The sequence below is a fragment of the Babylonia areolata genome, chromosome 23 (genome assembly GCF_041734735.1).
Source record: "Babylonia areolata isolate BAREFJ2019XMU chromosome 23, ASM4173473v1, whole genome shotgun sequence".
Lineage (NCBI taxonomy): Eukaryota > Metazoa > Mollusca > Gastropoda > Neogastropoda > Buccinidae > Babylonia > Babylonia areolata.
The window spans coordinates 31,694,450-31,715,140 of record NC_134898.1 but is presented as its reverse complement, the minus strand read 5'-3'; positions in this window follow the sequence as shown (position 1 = coordinate 31,715,140).

Sequence of the window (20,691 nt, the reverse complement as noted above, 5' to 3'; positions counted from 1 at the left end):
TACAATTACAGGAAATTACACACACACACACACACACACACACACACACACACACACATATATATATATATATATATATATATATATATATATATATAAAGAGCAAGAACCTTGAACAGGAATAGTCACACAGGATGATATGTAAATCTGTGTACATGTATTTCACGTTCATGTCTTTTTCTTTCTCCACACAGTTTCACAGTTTCCACTAGCAGAAACCCAACAGACCCCACTACTTACACCAAAGGCAGAACAACCGCGTCATTCACTACAAGTGGATTCAGAACCCAGGGTGAGTTTCGTTTGGCAAATCGTTCCTTGGCTGATTAGCAGCAATGCAAGAATGCAGCTCTGACTGGTAATGTTGAGAGAACTAGCTCAGTTAAGTTCAGTTATTCAAGGAGGCGTCACTGCGTTCGGACAATTCCGTATACGCTACACCAAATCTGCTAAGCAGATGCCTGACCAGCACCGTAACCCATCGCGCTTAGTCAGGCCTTGAGAGAACTAGGCAGAATGGTAAAGAGACTGCTGATTTCAGAGAACGTGAGATGTGAAAGACGTTTAAAGTTAACAAGAGAGGTACAGGACAAATAGGGTTGCTCAAAGGATGTTCTCCTGAACTGCAAGTGTCTGTGATGATGATCTAGGAAACCACTGAGACATTATCAGTAGTAGAAGTAATAGAATTAATGATTTTGTTTGTAATTATTATTATCATCACTATTAATTATCATTGGTTGTGGTGGTAGTCGTTTTTGAATTAGTATACTTTTGTTTTTATTTTCGTTTCTGTAGGGAAACGTTTTTATTTGAAGGTAAAATTTGCAACTCACATTTCTGGGAACTGACCCTTCTGTTCAACAGCGAGTCATTCTGGTGACAATGGAAAAGCCACCACGAAAACTCGACGGCCGTTCTCGCCGTAACCTGAAGCCACTATTTGACATAGTGGCTGGGACGAAACCACCTGTTGACGCCCACAACACATCACCAGGCGTCACAACAACAACAGCTGTTTTGTTGTTTTTATTGTTGCTGTTCGTTTTCTTCTTTTTCGTGTGTTGGTGTGTGTGTGAGTGAGTGAAGGTGTGCAGTGAAGTATATGTTTGTGGGTGGGCACACACAAAGCAAACATGTGTTTGTATGTGTGTGCTTGTTTGTGTGCGTGTATGCTTGCATGTGTGTTCAAGAGGTGTATGTGTGTGTGTCATTTTTTAATACTTTATTTATAATGTTTTTCATAATAAAATATCTTACCATCATCCATATGCCTCTGTTTTGTATTTGCTAAGCCACGTATAGTACAGGGCACTGGGAGTTAAAAGTATTTTAGCTCTTAATCATCAAATCTCTCTCTCTCTCTCTCTCTCTCTCTCTCTCTCTCAACATGAACAAGACATGAATTCTAACAATGAGGTGTTGAAATGGCCAAATGCAAACGGCGACCGAGATTTCACCACAACCAGAGAGACTACAGACTGGGGCCTTTCCTTTTTAGTCCAGTTACATCAGTGAAAAGAACACACTGTCACGTCAATCTTATAATCACCAAACAAGGACTGTAACCTTTCACAAACGCAAGCTGATTGGAAGTTCAAAGCGACGTTGTCTTGGGGTTATGTCCCTTTCCGCTATATCTGGCTTCTGACAATGCAGTGGGCCTATTCAAATATTTTCAACAAAAATGAATAAGATGAAATAAAAACAAGATAAAAAGGTTGAAATGGAACATATTTTCATTAAGATTATCAGGTTTCACAAGAAATGTCTGGGGTGACTGTGCATATAAAATACAGGCATAAATTGAAAATCATACACAAACACGAGTCAAGTGCTCACAAGTGGAGTGATGGCCGTAGAGGTAACGCGTCCGCCTTGGAAGCGAGAGAATCTGAGTGCGCTGGTTCGAATCACGGTTCAGCCGCCGATATTTTCTCCTTCTCCACTAGACACTGAGTGGTGGTCTGGACGCTAGTCATTCGAATGAGACGATAAACTGAGGTCCCGTGTGCAGCAGCGCACGTGTGCATTTAGCGCACGTAAAAGAACCCACGGCAACAAAAGAGTTGTTCCTGGCAAAATTATGTAGAAAAATCCACTTCGATAGGAAAAACAAATAAAACTACACGCAGGAAAAAATACAAAAAAATGGATGGCGCTGTAGTACAGCGACGCGCTCTCCTGGGGAGAGCAGCCCGAATTTCACACAGAGAAATCTGATGTGATAAATACAAATACACCTTCACCAGCAACAACAGGCCAGAAGAGCTCACACCAAAACATTTGACAGAATCCCCTGTGGAGTGGACATAAGGCTGAATGCCTTCTTTCCAATACTCTGCTGATTCACTGCCACTTGACCTTTTATTCTAACCGGAAGCAACCACCACAAAATGCCAATAATGGTCAACTGGTTGGCCCTGGGTATCATCCGGAAGAAGATTCAGATACTCTGTGGCACCAAAGTGAAATAAACCAGCAATAGCTGGGTTGTGAATTTTATCTGATTTGTAAATTTTAATGGAGACTGAGCTCCCTATTACATTAAAATGTAGGATGTACATATATATAGTGTTTGTAGTGTGTGTGTGCATGCGCTCTTGCATCATTTATTCCTTTGTAGACATCATGTTCATGGTTCATTTAGGCCTTATACACAATGATATACTTTGATAAACACAACTTTTCCTAAAATGATGACTTTTGTATTTGTATTTCTTTTTAACACAGCAGATTTCTCTGTGTGAAATTCGGGCTGCTCTCCCCAGGGAGAGTTTCAGTTTCAGTAGCTCAAGGAGGCGTCACTGCGTTCGGACAAATCCATATATGCTACACCACATTTGCCAAGCAGATGCCTGACCAGCAGCGTAACCCAACGCGCTTAGTCAGGCCTTGAGAAAGAAAAAAAAGAGATAAATACATAAAAAAGAACTACTACTAATAATAATAATATGCATAAGGCGCAACAACTTGATGAAGTCAACTATAAGCGTACACACAATATATATATACAACTAAAAAACTAACTCACTAAATAAATAATAATAATATAACAAAAAAATAATAAAATGAATAAACAAAAAAATTTAAAAAATAAAGAAAGAAAGAAAACAAGGATGATAAATAAGCAAATAAATGTAAAAAATGCAGACACACATTCACACATACACACACATATGCATAACAGATATGCACCAAACATGCAGATTCACAGATTTGAAAGCACAGTCAAATACACATAAACGTATATGAGCCCCAACACACACACACACACACACACACACACACACACATTACCCAGCACCCCCTCCACACACTCAGTTCTAGGCTACATATCGCAGCTGCCACGGCAAACACACACACACACACACACACACACACACACAGAGGCACACTTACTTGTACAAGCACACACACATACGCCCATACCCCCCCCCCCAACCCCCCCCCCCCACCCCCCCCCCTCCCCGATATATACAAAGATATATAGATAGATATATATATATATATATATATATATATATGCACACCCACACGTTCCAATATTCCGTTGCACACACACACATACCTCATCCTCTACCCCCCCCCCCCCCCCCCGCACCACCCCCCTACGTCCCCCCCCCCCCACACACACACACTCATACGCACGTGCACAGAACTCTCCTGACACTTGTGTACACTTACACCCTCGCGCATGCACAAACGCACACAAACACACAGACCCACACATACACACAAACACACACATACACACACGCACAGAGGCTGCCACTGATTGGCCGCAAGAGGGATGGGAAAAGATATCTGATGCCAAGAACGTGGTGTCAAGTATGTTGCTCAGTCTATTGTATTTGGAAAAGCCCACAGGGACTCTGTTCCGTTTTGAAGAAATTTGCGCAATGTTGGTTTGGAAATGATGCCGATATTTGTTTGATTTGCAAAGCATCGTGCTCTACCTTTCATGCTAGACATACGTTTTTTTTTTTTATCTGAAAGTTGCGCATTGCCTTATGCCACTCTGGGCTTCCCATTCCATTTTCAATTTTCCCCAGGGAGAGCGCGTCGCTACACTACAGTGCCACCCTTTTTTTTGTATTTTTTCCTGTGTGCAGTTTTATTTGTTTTTCCAATCGAAGTGGATTTTTCTACAGAATTTTGCCAGTAGCAACCCATTTGTTGCTGTGGGTTCTTTTACGTGTGCTGAGTGTATGCTGCATACGGGACCTCGGTCTATCGTCTCATCCAAATGACTAACGTCCAGACCAGCACTCAAGGTCTAGTGGAGGAGGAGAAAATATCGGCAGCTGAGCCGTGATTCGAACCAGCGTGCTCATATTCTCTCGCTTCCTAAGCGGACGCGTTACCTCTAGGCCATCCCTCAAACTGGGCTAACATAATGTTATGTAATTAAAGTATTATCACTAATTTCATAAACCTGCTTAGACATACTTCCTTTCTTTTATTTCTAAATGTTCCACTTATGGTAGTTTCAGTGACTCAAACGGCATCCCAAATATGTTGTGCTAAAAGTGGAGTGGACAGATTTCGTCCAAGGAAAGACTTAGCCGTCTACTGTGTGCATGTGTCGGTCATGCTGACTTGATGCATTACGCAAGTCCCAGCCGCTGTTATACTTTTCCCTGCGTAACTGTTGTAAGCTTGCATTCCGTTTGAACGTCTACCTGACGTGACATGGCCGACTGGGACAATAGCCATACCAAGAACTAAACGTTGGATGGACAAATTTCGTCAACAACAGGCTATAGCCGTGTACTGTGTGTTTGTGTCCTTAATGCCTGACTTGCTGCAATATGTAAATCTCAGCCGCAGTGAGTGTGGGCAGTTTTATAACGAGTGTACAGTCATTGTTACACGTGGGTAGGTTCCAGTCTGATTCAGAAAGTTGGAGACTGGCAGTCAGCGTTGAGGCCGTGGTTGATGTAACCATGTGATAAAATGGCAATGGCTGTTGGGAGAGCTGCCAACAGCTGTGCTGGGGGTTGGTGTGAGTGTTGGTGTGTACACAGTGTCAGGATGTCAGGGTGGGTAGGACATCATGGCTCGGTATTTTGCAGGGACTTGTGGATGACTACTACGTGTGTGTGTGTGTGCAGGGGGGGGGGGGGGGAAGGGCTCTGTCTGTCGGTTGGTCTGTCTGTGTCTATGTTTGTTCATGCCTGTTCTTCATTAATACATCCGTTTATCCGGTTATGTGCAGTAGTTTGATACTTCCCTGGTGTCTACGTCTTGTTGCTAATAATCTATATTTTCTTTTACTTTTTATGTCAACACATATATACATAATATACTTTTATTCAGTGCCACAGGGCTGAGCTGGCAAAGTTTGATAATTCGTATTTCATACAGAAAAAATCTGTTGTGACAACACACAACAAAACAAAGCAAGAAAAGGTAAGACCAGGTAATTAAAGGCAAGCAACACATTACAACACAACACAATACAATACGAGAAACTCTCTGTTCCTTTAGAAACTAATCAGGATTTAATACTTTTGGAACATACAGTCTATCGTTGTGTCAGATCTACATGCCCTTAAGGACAGCAGCCATCAGGACAATACCACAGCAGAGGGGCCTCAGGTTGTTGTTGATGGAGTCGTGTCAACGAAACTCGTGGGACACCGATTGATGGTGAAGTTCAAAGACGGCAGTGTGTGTGTGATGTCAATGTTATCGTGTCAAGAAGGGGGTGTTAGAATGACAACTGAAGGTGGGGTGAAAGACAGCAAGGCACCTGACTTTCTTCAAGCTCATGGACTGAGACATTGTGCCTTGAAATTGTCTTGTCCGCTTGGTAATTTAGAGGAGCTGTTAACTACTCCGCTTGTTTTTCCTATCTCCAAATTGTGACAGTTCTCACAGGACCTCTCTTTTCAACTCCGGAGACACGCCTCTTTGAAGACCTGACAGCTGGAACAACAGAAGACCAGCGGACAGGTCTGTCAATCTCGTGTGTACAGGTGGGTGACAGGCGATTGTATGTCTTTCTGGAACAACACGGTCTGGCAGGAGGAGTCTGTTAATTAAAAGCAGTGAATAAATCACCACTTCCTGGCGGCGTCTTCGGAAACCGTAAAAATCCACAGAGAATGCGTGAAAGTATGGTCTGTGCCGAGGAAACCAATCGCACACTGTTCATATTATATAAAACAACCAAACCATGGAGGACTGGGCAGTGGTATTTTGGACACAGCGCCTGCCAAATAAGCGAGATGTTCCCGGTTCGAATCTCGCATAGACCACAAACTACCCCCTTCTCATCCTTCTTTCCCTCCTGAAGGACATTAACTGTTGGTCAAGGTGCTAATCTCTCAGACGAAACTTCGAACTGAGGTCTTGCTGACAGTAATCTTGAAGATAGAACACCTAAAGGAATCCAGAGGGACAAATAAGATTGTTCTTGGAAAAACACTTCTTTGGAAAGTATTCTCTTTACAAAAATAAAGTAACACACGGATATAATATCTTCCAAAATTTCAGTCACATAAATCTACCTGTGCTTATTCTTTGTGCAAACAACAGCAATCGGAACATTCACAATAGAAAGATATAGGGTTAATTTTAATGTACTTTGTCATGGATCACTTTTTAAAACCTTAAAGCATATCAAGCATAATAATTTCAGTCTTGTCCTCGGAATACTTGATTAAACCAAAGTGAACCATTAATATATACTGGACATACACGTTTTAGGGAGGAGAATTCAATGACAAACGCACACGAACAATATGTGAATAGAACTGTATTCCATGAGCTTTTATACAATATATCATGATTGAAGAAGGCATAACGAATGTAGACAAATGCAGTGTTACGAAAGCGGTCAAAGAGAAACAGCAAGAAGACCCCGCTTTTGTAGACACGGTATCATTTAGATATACTGCGGGTCATACAGTCATTCATCTCAAAGCGTCAAGCAGAGTATTTGTATCACAAATATCAAACATTTCCAACGCCCCTCTCATTCTCTCCCTTACTCACAGTTAGCAATGTATATTCTTCGCTCCTCTGCTCATTTTCCCTCCCCCTCCTCTCTCTCTCTCTGTGTGTGTGTGTGTGTGTGTGTGTGTGTGTGTGTGTTCATTATTAGTGATATTAGATAATCTAGAAATAAAATAAAATAAAATAAATGATAGAGAAGAATTCAGGAAAACAGATAAGGTAGAAAACCACAAAGAAATGCATAACTAATATGCAATTGAATTTAACAGTAACAATTCAATAATGATGATAATAACGGTAGGGGTGGGGGGTGGGAAGAAATCATCAACCATGAATACAATTCTGAAGTACATTACAGGAATGTAGAAATAGGACCATAAGAACCTCGTTAGAAATAACTTTAAAAAAAATTGTCAACAGAATAGGTTATTCTCTGTGAAATATTTGGGCAAGAAGGTACGTAACTGCTGGCAGTACAACAATGACATAAGCTGAACAGCTCACCACAGATGCATATCATATTTTTACTGCATTTCGTCTTCAGCATGCCATGTTTTATGCGGAAGAAAGTAGGGGTTGTTAATCCTGTATAGCAAAGTAATGTGTGTGTGTATCTGTATGTGTGTTTATGGTTAGCTGTATATCATTTTCAGTGCTATTGAAATATCAGGGCATCAGGTGACATGAAACCATGTGGCCCCAGTCCACAATACAAGCTTAGCAGAAATCTGACATAACTAAGAGCTCTGGTAAATTTAGTCTTAATGAAATGAAAACCTCTTCCAACACACCTAGTCCCTCTGTGGAATTAGTGAAACTATTAAAGCAATGAAAGCAATCCAACTGGGCGCTTCTTTGGAATTTTGGAATCTTCAAAGTGGCATTCCTGCGATGATTAACTTTTCATGCTTTCATTTAATGAATTCCTCGAGCCATCCCAATTGTCCCAAGGAGACTTGCAGCTCCCTTCTCTCGCCACATTCCTGTCCACATCCGTCTTTGGTGATAGCCCTTCGGTCGTCTGATGTTCCAAATCCCATGGCTACAGAGATCAAATGTTGTTCCAGAGGCCCTGTCATAAACAGTGACAACTCTCACCAAATGGTGATAAGGCATCGTGAGAATCAGTTCAGACGCTGCCGACACTTTTACCGCTGGGAAAAACAGAGGAAGAGAAGATGGCTGTCCTCTCTAAATTGCCCAGAACCATATTGACAGCACAGGCCCATCACACACTGCCATGCCCACGTCTCCGTCTTTGAACAGTCCCTGTCTCACGGGTTTCGTTGACACTTAGGGACCAACACACCCTAGAGACCAGCTGGTCACACCAAAAGTGTGCCTTACCCCTCTGTTGGAATCTCAAGGAATCCCTGAGTGGGGGCGTCATCACCAACACCTGTAGACACTGGAGCCCATGAGAGTGGAAGAGGATGGTGTATAGTAAAGAGGTGTGTGGCCATGGGGCATACGATGCACGTTTTGACCTCAGTTCACGCTCCCTGGTGCCTTGAGGTCACGTGAGAAACCCCAACTGCAGAGTGTAAAGACAGAAAGCTAGATGAAAAAGTTTGACTCCGAAATGCATATTTTCCTCTCTCCATCAAACACATATTGTCACAGAAAATGTTTAGCTTGTGGACTATGCTAGTGACCAAATGTTGCGGCGTACAGTCTATGTTTGTGTGATCGGTTGTTTTTTAAATTTGCTGTTTGTGTCTGTGTAGTTCAGTAGTGTGGGTTTAACATTCCTTCATCCTTTGGTTTTAAGTCAAGTTAAAGAACAAATTAGAACGAGAAAACAGACATTACGCACCACCAGGAAAACTCACGAGACACTGAATAGAGAGGAGACCAGACGAAGTCAGCTGTGGGAGTGAGAGAAGGCTAGAGCGGTACGAATTGATCAATCGATTGCCGTGGAAAAAGGATAATTTACTGCAGTGATTCTGTGTCGAGACATGTGTGAATCTATTTTATATAATGAATACTAGGTGTGGTCAAGACATTAAGAACTCCTGATCTCGTTCAGATGTGCGGCAGAAACAGGAAATAGGACTGGAGTTCAGCTGTGTGGGTGGTGAAGTGTCTGTTTCTGACACGTGAATGTGGGTAGAACATGGCATAGACAGACAGATAGAGAGTGGGGTGGAGAGGGGAGAGAGAGTATTGACAATACAAACTGAAGCAGTTCACTCCTCCACGCACCCTTTCATCCACCATCATCACCCCACACTCTTCCTTCCCTCTCCTCTCCCCCTCTGTCCACTCCCTATTCCCCATCACATGCCCACACAAACACTCCACCACACTCAAACCTGTCCGAACCTCACAGAAAATTCTGACATGGCGATAACAAGTACCAACAAAACATGTTAACAGCCAAGTTTGTCCCGTCATGAGAGGGCTACAACTTGTCACGGGTAAATAGACCGATTAAGCTCCTTTATACCTGGCTGTTTACAGTAGAGAACGATTTGAATTTGGGGCTTTCGATATTGAGGAATAAAACGCCGGTCTTTAAGGGACTGTCAAGTGACCCAGCTGTTGAGTGTGTGTGTGTGTGTGTGTGTGTGTGCGGATGTGCTGGCTCATTGTCAATTGATACACAATTCATTCATTCTGTGTGTAATATTTGATGCTTTTTCCACGTTGTCTTGCAAACAACTCGGTTTATCTTGAGCTTGTGAGTGACTGTCTAGTGACCCAACTGTTGCCGCGCGTCTGTGTATGTCTATGTGTATGTGTGGGGAGTGGTTGTGGTGTGTATGGTGAAAGTGTGTGTGTGTGTGTGTGTGTGTGTGTGTGTGTGTGTGTGTGTGTGTGTGTGTGTGAGTAATTGTTCACTTGCATGCACCCTTAAAGTGAGTTTTATAGCTCAAGTTGAAAGCAACAGAATTGAGAGAGGAAAAACAGAATTAACGGCACCTCCGTTAAGGTGAAAAACCCTGCAGCTGAGACATCTGTAATAGACGACTTGTGAAGAACCCCATGACCTGAATCGTCCACGCTGTGGGCAAGTGAAGATGTAAAACCCTGCTGCTAAGACGTCTGTGCTCGACGACATATGAAGAACTCCATGATTTCGTTTGCGCTGTGGGCAAAAAGTGAAGGTGTAAAACCCTGCAGCTAAGACTTCTGTGCTCGACGACATGTGAAGAACTCCCTGATCTCGTTCACGTTGTGGGCAAAGTGAAGGTGTGAAACCCTGCAGCTAAGGTGTCTGTGCTCAACGACATGTGAAGAACTCCCTGATCTCGTTCATGCTGTGGGCAGAACAGGACAATCAGGCAGGCCTGGATGCTTCTCAGCTGGTGTGGAGGATGGTGAAAAGCCTGTCTCCGTTTCTCTGACACAGTCACAGCATGATGGTGGGGTTAGGTAACATGGTCACTTCGGATTGTACCACTATGGCTGACTGTCTTGCTCCAGGCAGATGGCCTTCAAACACACTGCCTTCGTCAGTCGGTGAGGACCCTGTGTGATGGCTCACAGCCTGATTGGCGCTCAGCATCCACTTGTCTTTTCTCCCCTGCCCCCTCTTTCCTTTCTGCTTCTTTTTCTTGTTCCTTTCTTTATTTTTGTTTTATTTTTAAAAATTTTTTTTTTAGTTAAGGTGAGATTCGTTCGTTTATTTATTTATAGTCTGTTCACCTAAGATGATGATATTAGACTGAAAAGAGAACGACGAGAAAATCAGCGTCCAGGAGCAGATAAAGCCATACTCGACTGTTGCTCGTCAACGTTCTCCATTGTTCCAGAACTGAGCAATCTTTGTGGGTGATAAGCTGTGGAGAAATCACCGTGGGAAAGTTTAAAGCCAGGTTTATACCCAGGGCTTTCCTAGAGCCCCCTTTTTTGTGCCCCTCCCCCCAATACCCCACTGAGCATGCACGGTGTGTCGGCCTACTGTCTCTACCCGGGGAACCTCACTGCTGGCATGTACATGCCAAGGAAGCCTGTGGACCTGGGTTTTGTACCCTGGTGACTGGTGTTCGATGCCGCTGTGTTTCCTTCTTTGTTTCCCTTTTATTTTCAAGTTGACTTCTTTTCATGTTACAAGATTTTAGGTAGATGGTATTTTCAAATACATTTATGTATATTTCTAACCAAAAAAGAAAGAAACAAAACAAGTCACCAACTGCAGCAACAGCAACAACAACATTAAACTCTGCTTACAAAAAAATGGGAACCCGCCCCCCAACACTATGTGAGAAAACTTTGTACTCAACAAACACCTCCCTCACGTGAGAAAACTTTGTACTCAACAAACACCTCCCTCATGTGAGAAAACTTTGTACTCAACAAACACCTCCCTCACGTGAGAAAACTTTGTACTCAACAAACACCTCCCTTTATGTGAGAAACCTTTGTCATCAACAAACATTTCCCCTGTGTGAGATACTGTACTAAACAAACACCTCCCCTATTTTTATACTAAAAAAACACCTTCACTATGTGAGAAAACTTTGTACTCAACAAACACCTCCCTCACGTGTGAAACCTTTGTCATCAACAAACACTTCCCCTGTGTGAGATACTGTACTAAACAAACACATCCCATATTTCTATACTTAAAAAACCACCTCCGCTATATGAGGAAACTTTGTACTCAACAAACACCTCCCTCACGTGTGAAACCTTTGTCATCAACAAACACTTCCACTGTGTGAGATACTGTACTAAACAAACACATCCCCTATTTTTATACTAAAAAACCACCTCCGCTATTTGAGAAAACTTTGTACTCGACAAACATCTCCCTCACGTGTGAAACCTTTGTCATCAACAAACATTTCCCATGTGTGAGAAAACGCTGTCATCAACAAACACCTCCTTTATGTGAGAAAACGTTGCACTCAACGAAAACCTCCCTTGGGTGAGAAAACTTTATACCAATAAAAACACTTCTCATATGTGAAAAAACGTTGCACTCAACAAACACCTCCCTTATGTGAAAAAACGTTGCTCTCAACGAACACCTCCCTCACGTGAGAAGCCTTTGTCATCAACAAACACTTCCCCTGTGTGAGATACTGTACTAAACAAACACGTCCCCCATATCTATACTTAAAAAACCACCTCTGCTGTGTGAGAAAACTTTGTACTCAACAAACACCTCCCTCACGTGTGAAACCTTTGTCATCAACAAACACTTCCCCTGTGTGAGATACTGTACTAAACAAACACATCCCCTATTTTTATACAAAAAACCCCCACCTCCGCTATGTGAGAAAACTTTGTACTCAACAAACACCTCCTTCATGTGAGAAAACCTTGTACTCAACAAACTCATTCCCTATGTGAGAAAACGTTGAACTCAATGAAAACCTCCCTTGGGTGAGAAAACTTTATACTAATAAAAACACCTCCCATATATGAGAAAACTTGTTCATCAACAAACAACTCCCTTATGTGATCAAACTTTTTCATAAAAAAAGACCTCTCCTATGTGAGAAAACTTTATACTCAACAAACACATCAGCTCTGTGAGAAAACCTTTGAATCTTTTTTATTTCCAATGCCAGCAAACCCTCTTCAAGGTAAGTCTGCTTCTGCTTGTCTTTGCTGGCATTACGTTTGTAGAGATTTCTGACTCACAAACGATACAAGCATGGATGTGATCAATTGGCTGCTATCTATTTTTCTTAAAACTGTGATTTGGCATTGTGAAGATTGTAGTGGCAGTAGTAATAGTAGGAGTGGTGGTGGTAGTGGTGATAGAAGGATTGTTGTTGCTGTCATTCTTGTTATTGTTATTGATGTTGCTCGCATCGCGTGACAATGACACTGAAAATCCGCAACAATCTCAATATTAATCACTCACTGGGTGTTGGGTGGTTTGTTTGATTGTTTGACAGGTCATTGTTTGACGAGGTCTCAGCATTGGTGAGCGAAGTCCAACATCCTGCTGTAGCTGAACAATATCTGCGGGCCTGAACAATATCTATGGTAACTGTATTGCCGCTGTTGTAAGATAACTGTAAGAAAGCTTTATTGGAGCGTGTTGGCCATATTTCCAATCTGCTGATATCAGCCTTGGACTTTGCCATCCCTGCAAGTGTCAAGGCGCTGTGTGTGTTCTCTCTGTTGATCTCCCCATTAACTGTCTACACTAAGCAGCTGGTTTGGGAGCTGAGGCGTTGTTGTGTTGTGTGTTAGATAGGACGACAGCACTGCCCAGCATACTCCATCACTCTCCTTCCCCCTTTCGCACCCCACCCCCACCCCCCATCCCACCTTTCAGTGCAGAGAGAGCCTGTTATGCAAAGGCCTGAAGTGGTTATCCCACCTTCTCTGTGTGTGTGTGTGTGTGTGTGTGTGTGTGTGTGTGTGTGTGTGAGAGATATCTAAACTGTAATTGTATACACGGCTGTCCGTTTCAACTGCCAGTGCGTCCATCTGTACAGCAAATATTTGTCACTCTGTCCACCTCTCTCCGTCTCTCTCCCCCATCTGTATGTCATCTCTTGTCATGTTTAATGTGCAGATGTAAGGAGTGAGCCTGTGATAGTACTTTGTGATGATTGAATACTTGTGTCTCTCAGTGTGTGTGTGTGTGTGTGTGTGTGTGTGTGTGTGTGTGTGTGTGTGTTTATCAGTTCTGATCACGGAGTTGTCGTCTAAAATTTAATATGTAGTATCAGTCTTCTATTGAAAGAAAGATAGTCTTTTATAACATGTTTACAAACTTCTTTATCCTAGTTTTTCTAACCGGTGCTTACTTCATTTTCAAGTTTCATGCAAGAAGCAACATTAAATTGAAGAATGGCCATCCCATCTGGAAAAAAAAGGCAAACAAACCACACACAAAACCCAACAATTTTCGAACGCCTACAACAACACAATCTCATGTTGGAAAATTAAAAAGAGAAGGGGAAAGGACAGAGAGAGAGAGAGAGAGAGAGAGAGAGAGACAAAAACAGTGCACCCACCACCACGCTGAACAATCTCCCCCACTCCCAAGCATCCCATCGTCCCCATTCAAACACGTGCTCAGACTGACGTCATCTCATATCATCTGAGACTATATAAACCCGAGCCCCCTGTCTGTCCGGTGTTCTTCCGGCTACTGCTTCGACTAACTAAACGTGTCCACTACTTCTGAAGGTCTTCTTTAGTTGTCTGCAGTCCAGTCTGTTTTTGTTTTTGTTTTCTTTGACAGAGAGAACAATGGAAGAAGGTGAGTGGAGACAGCGGTAGCAGTTTCTAAGTTTTGATGTCCAGTTATCAGAGCAAGCGAATGAGGTTCGCTAGCTGCATATTACATTATCACCTCTTCGTGGACTGATTCCCATATTCACTCGCACATTTACAGACCAGATTTTACGAGTGTGAACATTTTCTTCCCTCTGCCAGCTTCTTCGTTTTCGGGATAGTGCATGCTGAATATATTCTTAACTTTTTTCCCAGTACCTTTGACACTGACAAGGCTGCCCTGATCTTGACTGTGTGAACCGGATATAATTGTCTCAACACACACAAATAATAAGTCACTTGGAAAATCTGTGTGTTCACTAACGGGCAAAAAAAAAAAAAAAAAAAAAAAAAAATCATTACCGGGTTTCAGACCTTGGATTCCCAGGCTGAACGTCAAACATTTTCACATCCGCAGTTAACTGTAGAGATGTTATTTGAGCTTTTCACTCATGCAGTCTTTAGCTACATGATAGGTATGTGAACGTCTTCCGAACTGTTTTCTAAATTGCAAAGCTCATTTCTTCTTGTTTCTCTCTTACACCACAAACATTGGTTTGTTAATCAATGACTGCGGTACCTGTTGCATGAGTTTTTTTATTTGACCCACCGACATATACGAGATGTATCCGGTTTAGTGCATGCATGCATTTATGATGGCTTCCATCCGGATCGACAGTGTGGGCACGTTTTATTGTAACATTAACGTGCAGTTTGATTGCGACAGCCACCTTAGATGATATATCCAAAGGGGTAACCCCCCCACCCCTGCACTCTCCCCTCCCCCCTCCCTCCAAACTGGGACTATGTGAAAAATGTACCTTTGTTGGGTGTTTGTGATTCAAACTCAGAGCATTTCAAATACTACATCGGGGCCCCAGTGCCTGAGCTCGCTCACATGTTTTGTACTGAGGTGCTGTGACACATGTTCCTCTATACCATCAATGATTGAAGTAGTCATGTGTTTATGTGAACATATTGCGTTTGGACGTGTTTTCTACTGACCTTCACATATATGCGGGTCACCTTATTTAAAAATATGTCTGATAGTTGTGTCCGACTGACTATCAGAACAGCAGAGGTTGCAGCCGCTGTCCCAGCAATCTGGGCTAGAATTTGATTATAGTAGAGAGTGTCTTGCCCAAGTTGCCCCACTCTCTCGGCCATATGGGCTTTTAGGACAGTCGGCGTTGGGATGGTTCCCAAAGGCCAGCTAGCTCCCAAGGCTGCAGCACTAAGAGCCAGTGCAATTTTGTCTCCTAGTCTGAGAGTCGCAAAAGACTAAGCTGTAAATGATTTCCCACTGCAGTGGAGAAACCATTGATCATGCAGCTCTCACTTTGCTGTTTGGCCCAACTGTAAACGTAATGTCAATCTGTGATATTAGCTGAGTTTTGGGGTGTGTGTGTGTAAACAAGAACTTGTGAAAACGAATTGTCAAACAGTATTTGATGTAATTCTGTGTACATGTCGTTCACGTCCATGTCTTTTTCTTCTCCCCACAGTTTCACAGTTTCCCCCAGTGGCAGCAGCCCAGCAGATCCTACCACCAGAAACCGAACAGACACCACCATTATCACCAGTGGAAGCACAATTTGTAAACCTACTCTTCATGGCTAATGGACCCATGGTGAGTGTTGTTTGGCAATCGTTCTCAACGCAAATTAACCTACAAATGTGACGCAGCAGTGGAAATTTCTTCATTTATTTTTCTATTTATAAATGCTAATTAGTATGGGAGTGTGTACATCTTATTTTTTATGTCTTTTTCATCGTGTTGATTCACTGCTGTTAGCAGCATTTCCGAAAGCTCCAGTGTTTCCGTTTTTCTTTTGGGTTTTTTTGCTGCCCCATCATCTGCGCCGTTTCAGTGGCATTACTCCCACTCCGCTCATTTAGATTGCCCAATGCACAGCCACACCCGGGTTCGTCCATCACAGTTCCAGCGTCGGCAGTCCGCAGGGAACCATCGATGTTAGGTCGCCAGGAGACCACACACCAGAGGAGACCCTGCACTGCTGCTGAGTCACTTTGGTGGTGTTCAGTGGTGCCTGTTCTGATTTAACGTAGTTAGGACACCACCTACTAAGCCCCCTACTAACGACAATAATGGCTTAGTCGCGGAGCCAGACTGAGTGAGCGTCCCTCCCAGAGTGGAGACCGCCACCACGTCCCTCAAACAACAGCCACCCATGAATCTGCCGACACTGAAGACATTGACAGGACTCATCCCAAGCACAGGAGTGGAGGGGTATCGAAACTGAGGTCACCATGAGAGCAGGGCATGAAAGGCCACAGACTTTGAGACTGTTTTGTTTGTATTGATGATGACAAAGGATGAGGAGGATGACGATGACGATGTTGCAATGGAGGTCCATTTTGGTTTGGGACTGTGTGACAAGGCTGTACTCTACGCTTCCTGTCATAATGATATCCCGGCATTAACCAGGCCCGAGAGATAGACACTTGCAGTGTTGGTCAGGTAATTAGAGCAACACACCCAAAGACGCATCCTTGAAGTGGATGACACTCGACTGTGTGGTCCCAGTCTCCCCATTTAAGCCCACAGCACACTCAACTCTGGGTAGGAGCCAGCCACGGGCGGAAAAACCCACCTCCGCTGGGATTCGAACCCTCGTCCTCCCAGCCGTCAGTCCGCGACGCTAACCACTTTGCCATGGCGGCTGGTTATGTTCCGTAAATCTAATAGACTTTGTTTTCTTTGTTTTTAATTTATCCTGTATTTATAGGCATTTTGTGGTTGAAAGAATGTTTTTGCAACATGTTACACGTGTCATGGTTTGAGAAAAATGTAAACCTCTTTGCGCTATATATATATCTATATTGTTTTGGACAAGCATATACATCAATACATAGTGAGGAATGTTCCACCGCAAGCAGGCTTGTCAGTGTATAATTAAATACGCTTGCAAAGCCTTACACACACACACACACACACACACACACACACACACACACAACACTTCTCCTATAGGTCACGATTTAACTGGTACATTTACGTTAGCGTTATTTCGATTCATCCAAGACTGAATTGCAGCAATGCAAGCGTGCAGCGCTAACGGGTAATGTTGAGAGAGAGGTAGGCAGAATGGTAAACAGACTGACATCAGAGAAACAGTGAGGTGTGAAAAGACAGTCTAACAAGAGAAAAACGAGGCTGGGTGCACAGAGGATTAATCAAACGACAGACTCTTGAACTGCAAGTGTTAGTGAGGAAGGAAAAGAAACAGGAGCCACTGAAACATTAGTTAGTAGTATAGTATTTGTGGTGGTATTAGATATAATTCGTATCATTTTGTTGTTGTTAATGTTATAATTATTACTGTTGTTAGAGCTGTAGTAGAAGTAGCAGTATTGGAATTAGTATTATTTTGTCATCAATGTTTATTTCGTTTCCACAGAGAAACGTTTTTATATGAAAACTTTGCTAATTTGCAACTTTGTTTTTTCTTCTATGAACTGATTGTTCTGTTGAACAGGGAGTCAGTCTAGTGGCAAAGCGAGGGCCACCAAGGATGAAAAGAGAAGGACCACGCCGAAACTTAAAGCCACTCTTTGACATAGTTGTCATTCCAATGGCAAAGCAAAGGCCACCAAGGATGATCAAAAGAGGCAGACCACGCCGAAATTCAAAGCCACTTTTTGACAAAGTAGCTGCAAAGAAACCAGCGGCTGATGCAGAGCCCATGTCACCGTGTGCCCAGTGGGCAACAGCTCTGTTGTTGGCATTGTTATTTTTAGCTGTGCTGATGATAATCTTTTCCTTTGTGCTGTGTTTGTCTGTGTGAGTGAGAGAGAGAGAGTGAGTGTGCATGAACATACACCAGTTCATATGTGTGTGTGTGTGTGGGAGTGTATGCTTCCACGTGTGTTTGGCATATGTTGAAGGGGTGTACACTAGTGTGTGTGAGCTCTTTTACAAAATAAAATGTTCTATTGCCATCAGGCATTGGTCTCTATTAACTATTTTGCTACACCATGAATGGTATGGGAACTGGGAGTTAAAGGGATTCCAGTTCTTATTTGTTATTATCAGAAATAACTCTCTCTCTCTCTCTCTCTCTCTCTCTCTCTCTCAATACATGAAGAAGACAGGACTTTCTAACTCTGAGGTGTTGAAAGGGCACAATGCACACTGCCGACCAATTATTTCACCACAACTAGAGAGACTACAGACTGGAGCCTTTCCTTTTTAGTCCAGTTACATCAGTGAAAAAACCCTACAACACATGAAAAGAACGCACTGTCACGTCAATCTTATAATCACCAAACAAGGACTGTAACCTCTTACACACGCAAGCTGATTGGAAGCGCAAAGCAGCGTTAGCTTGGGGTTATGTCCCTTTCCGCTATATCTGGCTTCTGACAATGCAGCAGACCTATTCAAATATTTTCAACAAAAATGAATAAATGAATAAGTAAATAAATGAATGAATGAATAAACTAAAAACACGACAAAATCAGATTGAAATAGAACACATTTTATCATTAAACATACCGGGGTCACAGGCAAAGACTTTGGGCGACTGTGCATAAAAGATAAAGGCATAAACTGAAAATCATACACAAACACAAGTACAGCAAAGTTCACAAAGCAACACATGCATTTATCAAATCAAATCAAAAACACTATTAATCAACAAGGAAATTATCTTGTGCAATCACAGGCTCCTTATCAACACACACAAACTTTTATCAGGCAAAGCATCACAAGAGATTCAGAAATTCAGAAATTCAGATTGTTTAAATAAGAATCTACAAGGATTATTGATTAAACAACACTAAAACCACACACGCATATGCAAACAATGATAAACAACAAAGAGAAAGAAACACACATCAGATACATATCCAAATTCAGTTTCCGTTGCTTTATCCCGAATCTTACGAAGTGCCAATAACAATGGAAGCAACCAAGGTTCCGGTCAAAAATGTGACGAAAGAAAAACAAAGGATATAAAAAGGGATAGGGGGTGAGGGATTACACACACACACACACACACACACACACGCATGCACACAAAACATATCACGTCAATGATTCAATATTTTGAACATGTAATTAATAATTTAATCAAATACACACTCAGTAACTCTTGCCCATGCACGCACACACACACACACATAGATAGATAGATGTGTGTGTGTGTGTGTGTGTTTTCTTTTTTTATGTATGGCTGTTGTGTCCAACTAAGAAGAGGCAACTGCTGTTGCAACCACCTGGACTTGTTGTGTCTTGCCCAAGTTACATCCCCACTCTCGACCAAAAGAGTTTTAGGACAGTCGGCGTTGCGTTGGCTCCCAAGTAATTCAAAGTAAGTGCAATCATGTTTTACTCGAAACGCATTAGATATGGAGGTCCTTTTCTCGAAAACCCATGAACAATGACACAATAATAACGAAAAAAGGAACTCAACGATTAAAAACGGACAACACACCTACAAAAAACAACAACAAAAAACAAGAAGAGAGGCAAGGCCTTCAAGACTCACTTGTGTGATACATTTATAAAAAAAAATCCAAGCTTTTTATGTATTGAGTATAATTTCAAAATGTAATGTTTAAGATGATAAAGATCAGTTTAAAGCGAATTAAGTCCCCTAGCATTAATTACAGAGTAATTTCCCTTTTTTACTATCTGCACTAAAACGTTTGCAAAATAAATTAAACTTCCATGCTTAGCAAAAGAAGTTCCTGTTTGAACAAAAAATGATAATAATGACTGCTCTTGTTGTTGGGTCAGAATATCAGATCAAAGTGCCAAGTTTAGAGAATACAAAAAATAGAAATATAACAGTAAATGCAGTTTGCATATAATTAGGCTTCATTTTTTATTTTTTTGTGCCCATCCCAGAGGTGCAATATTGTTTTAAACAAGATGACTGGAAAGAACTGAATTTTTCCTATTTTTATGCCTAATTTGGTGTCAACTGACAAAGTATGTGCAGAGAAAATGTCGATGTTAAAGTTTACCACGGACACACACACACACACACACACACACACACACAGACAACCGAACACCGGGTTAAAACATAGACTCACTTTGTTTACACAAGTGAGTCAAAAAACAAAAACACAACTATGCAGGATACGGGAAAATCCGGACTTCAACTGAAACGCCAAGATAACAAACGGCTTGCTTGTTCAACGTATTGTTGTTGGCTTGCGTTCCGCTTGAACGTTGATATCTACCTGAGGCGACGTGGCCAACAGGGTCAATAAATATCCCAAGAACTAAAAGTGGAGTGGACAGATTTCGTCAACGGCAGGCTTTAGCCGTCCACTGTGTGCAATGTGTCCATCATGGCTGACTTGCTTGTGTTACGCAAGCGCCAGACGCTGTTGTACCTTTTCGTTCAACTCCAAGTGGCCCCCTTTCAGGGTAAGATAGTTTGGGCAGATTTTCAGTATAGTCATTGGCAGGTTACTTACACAGGTAGGTTCCAGTCCCATTCAGAAATAAAGAAAATCGCGGACAATGTATCTTCCGAAATTTCAGTCAGA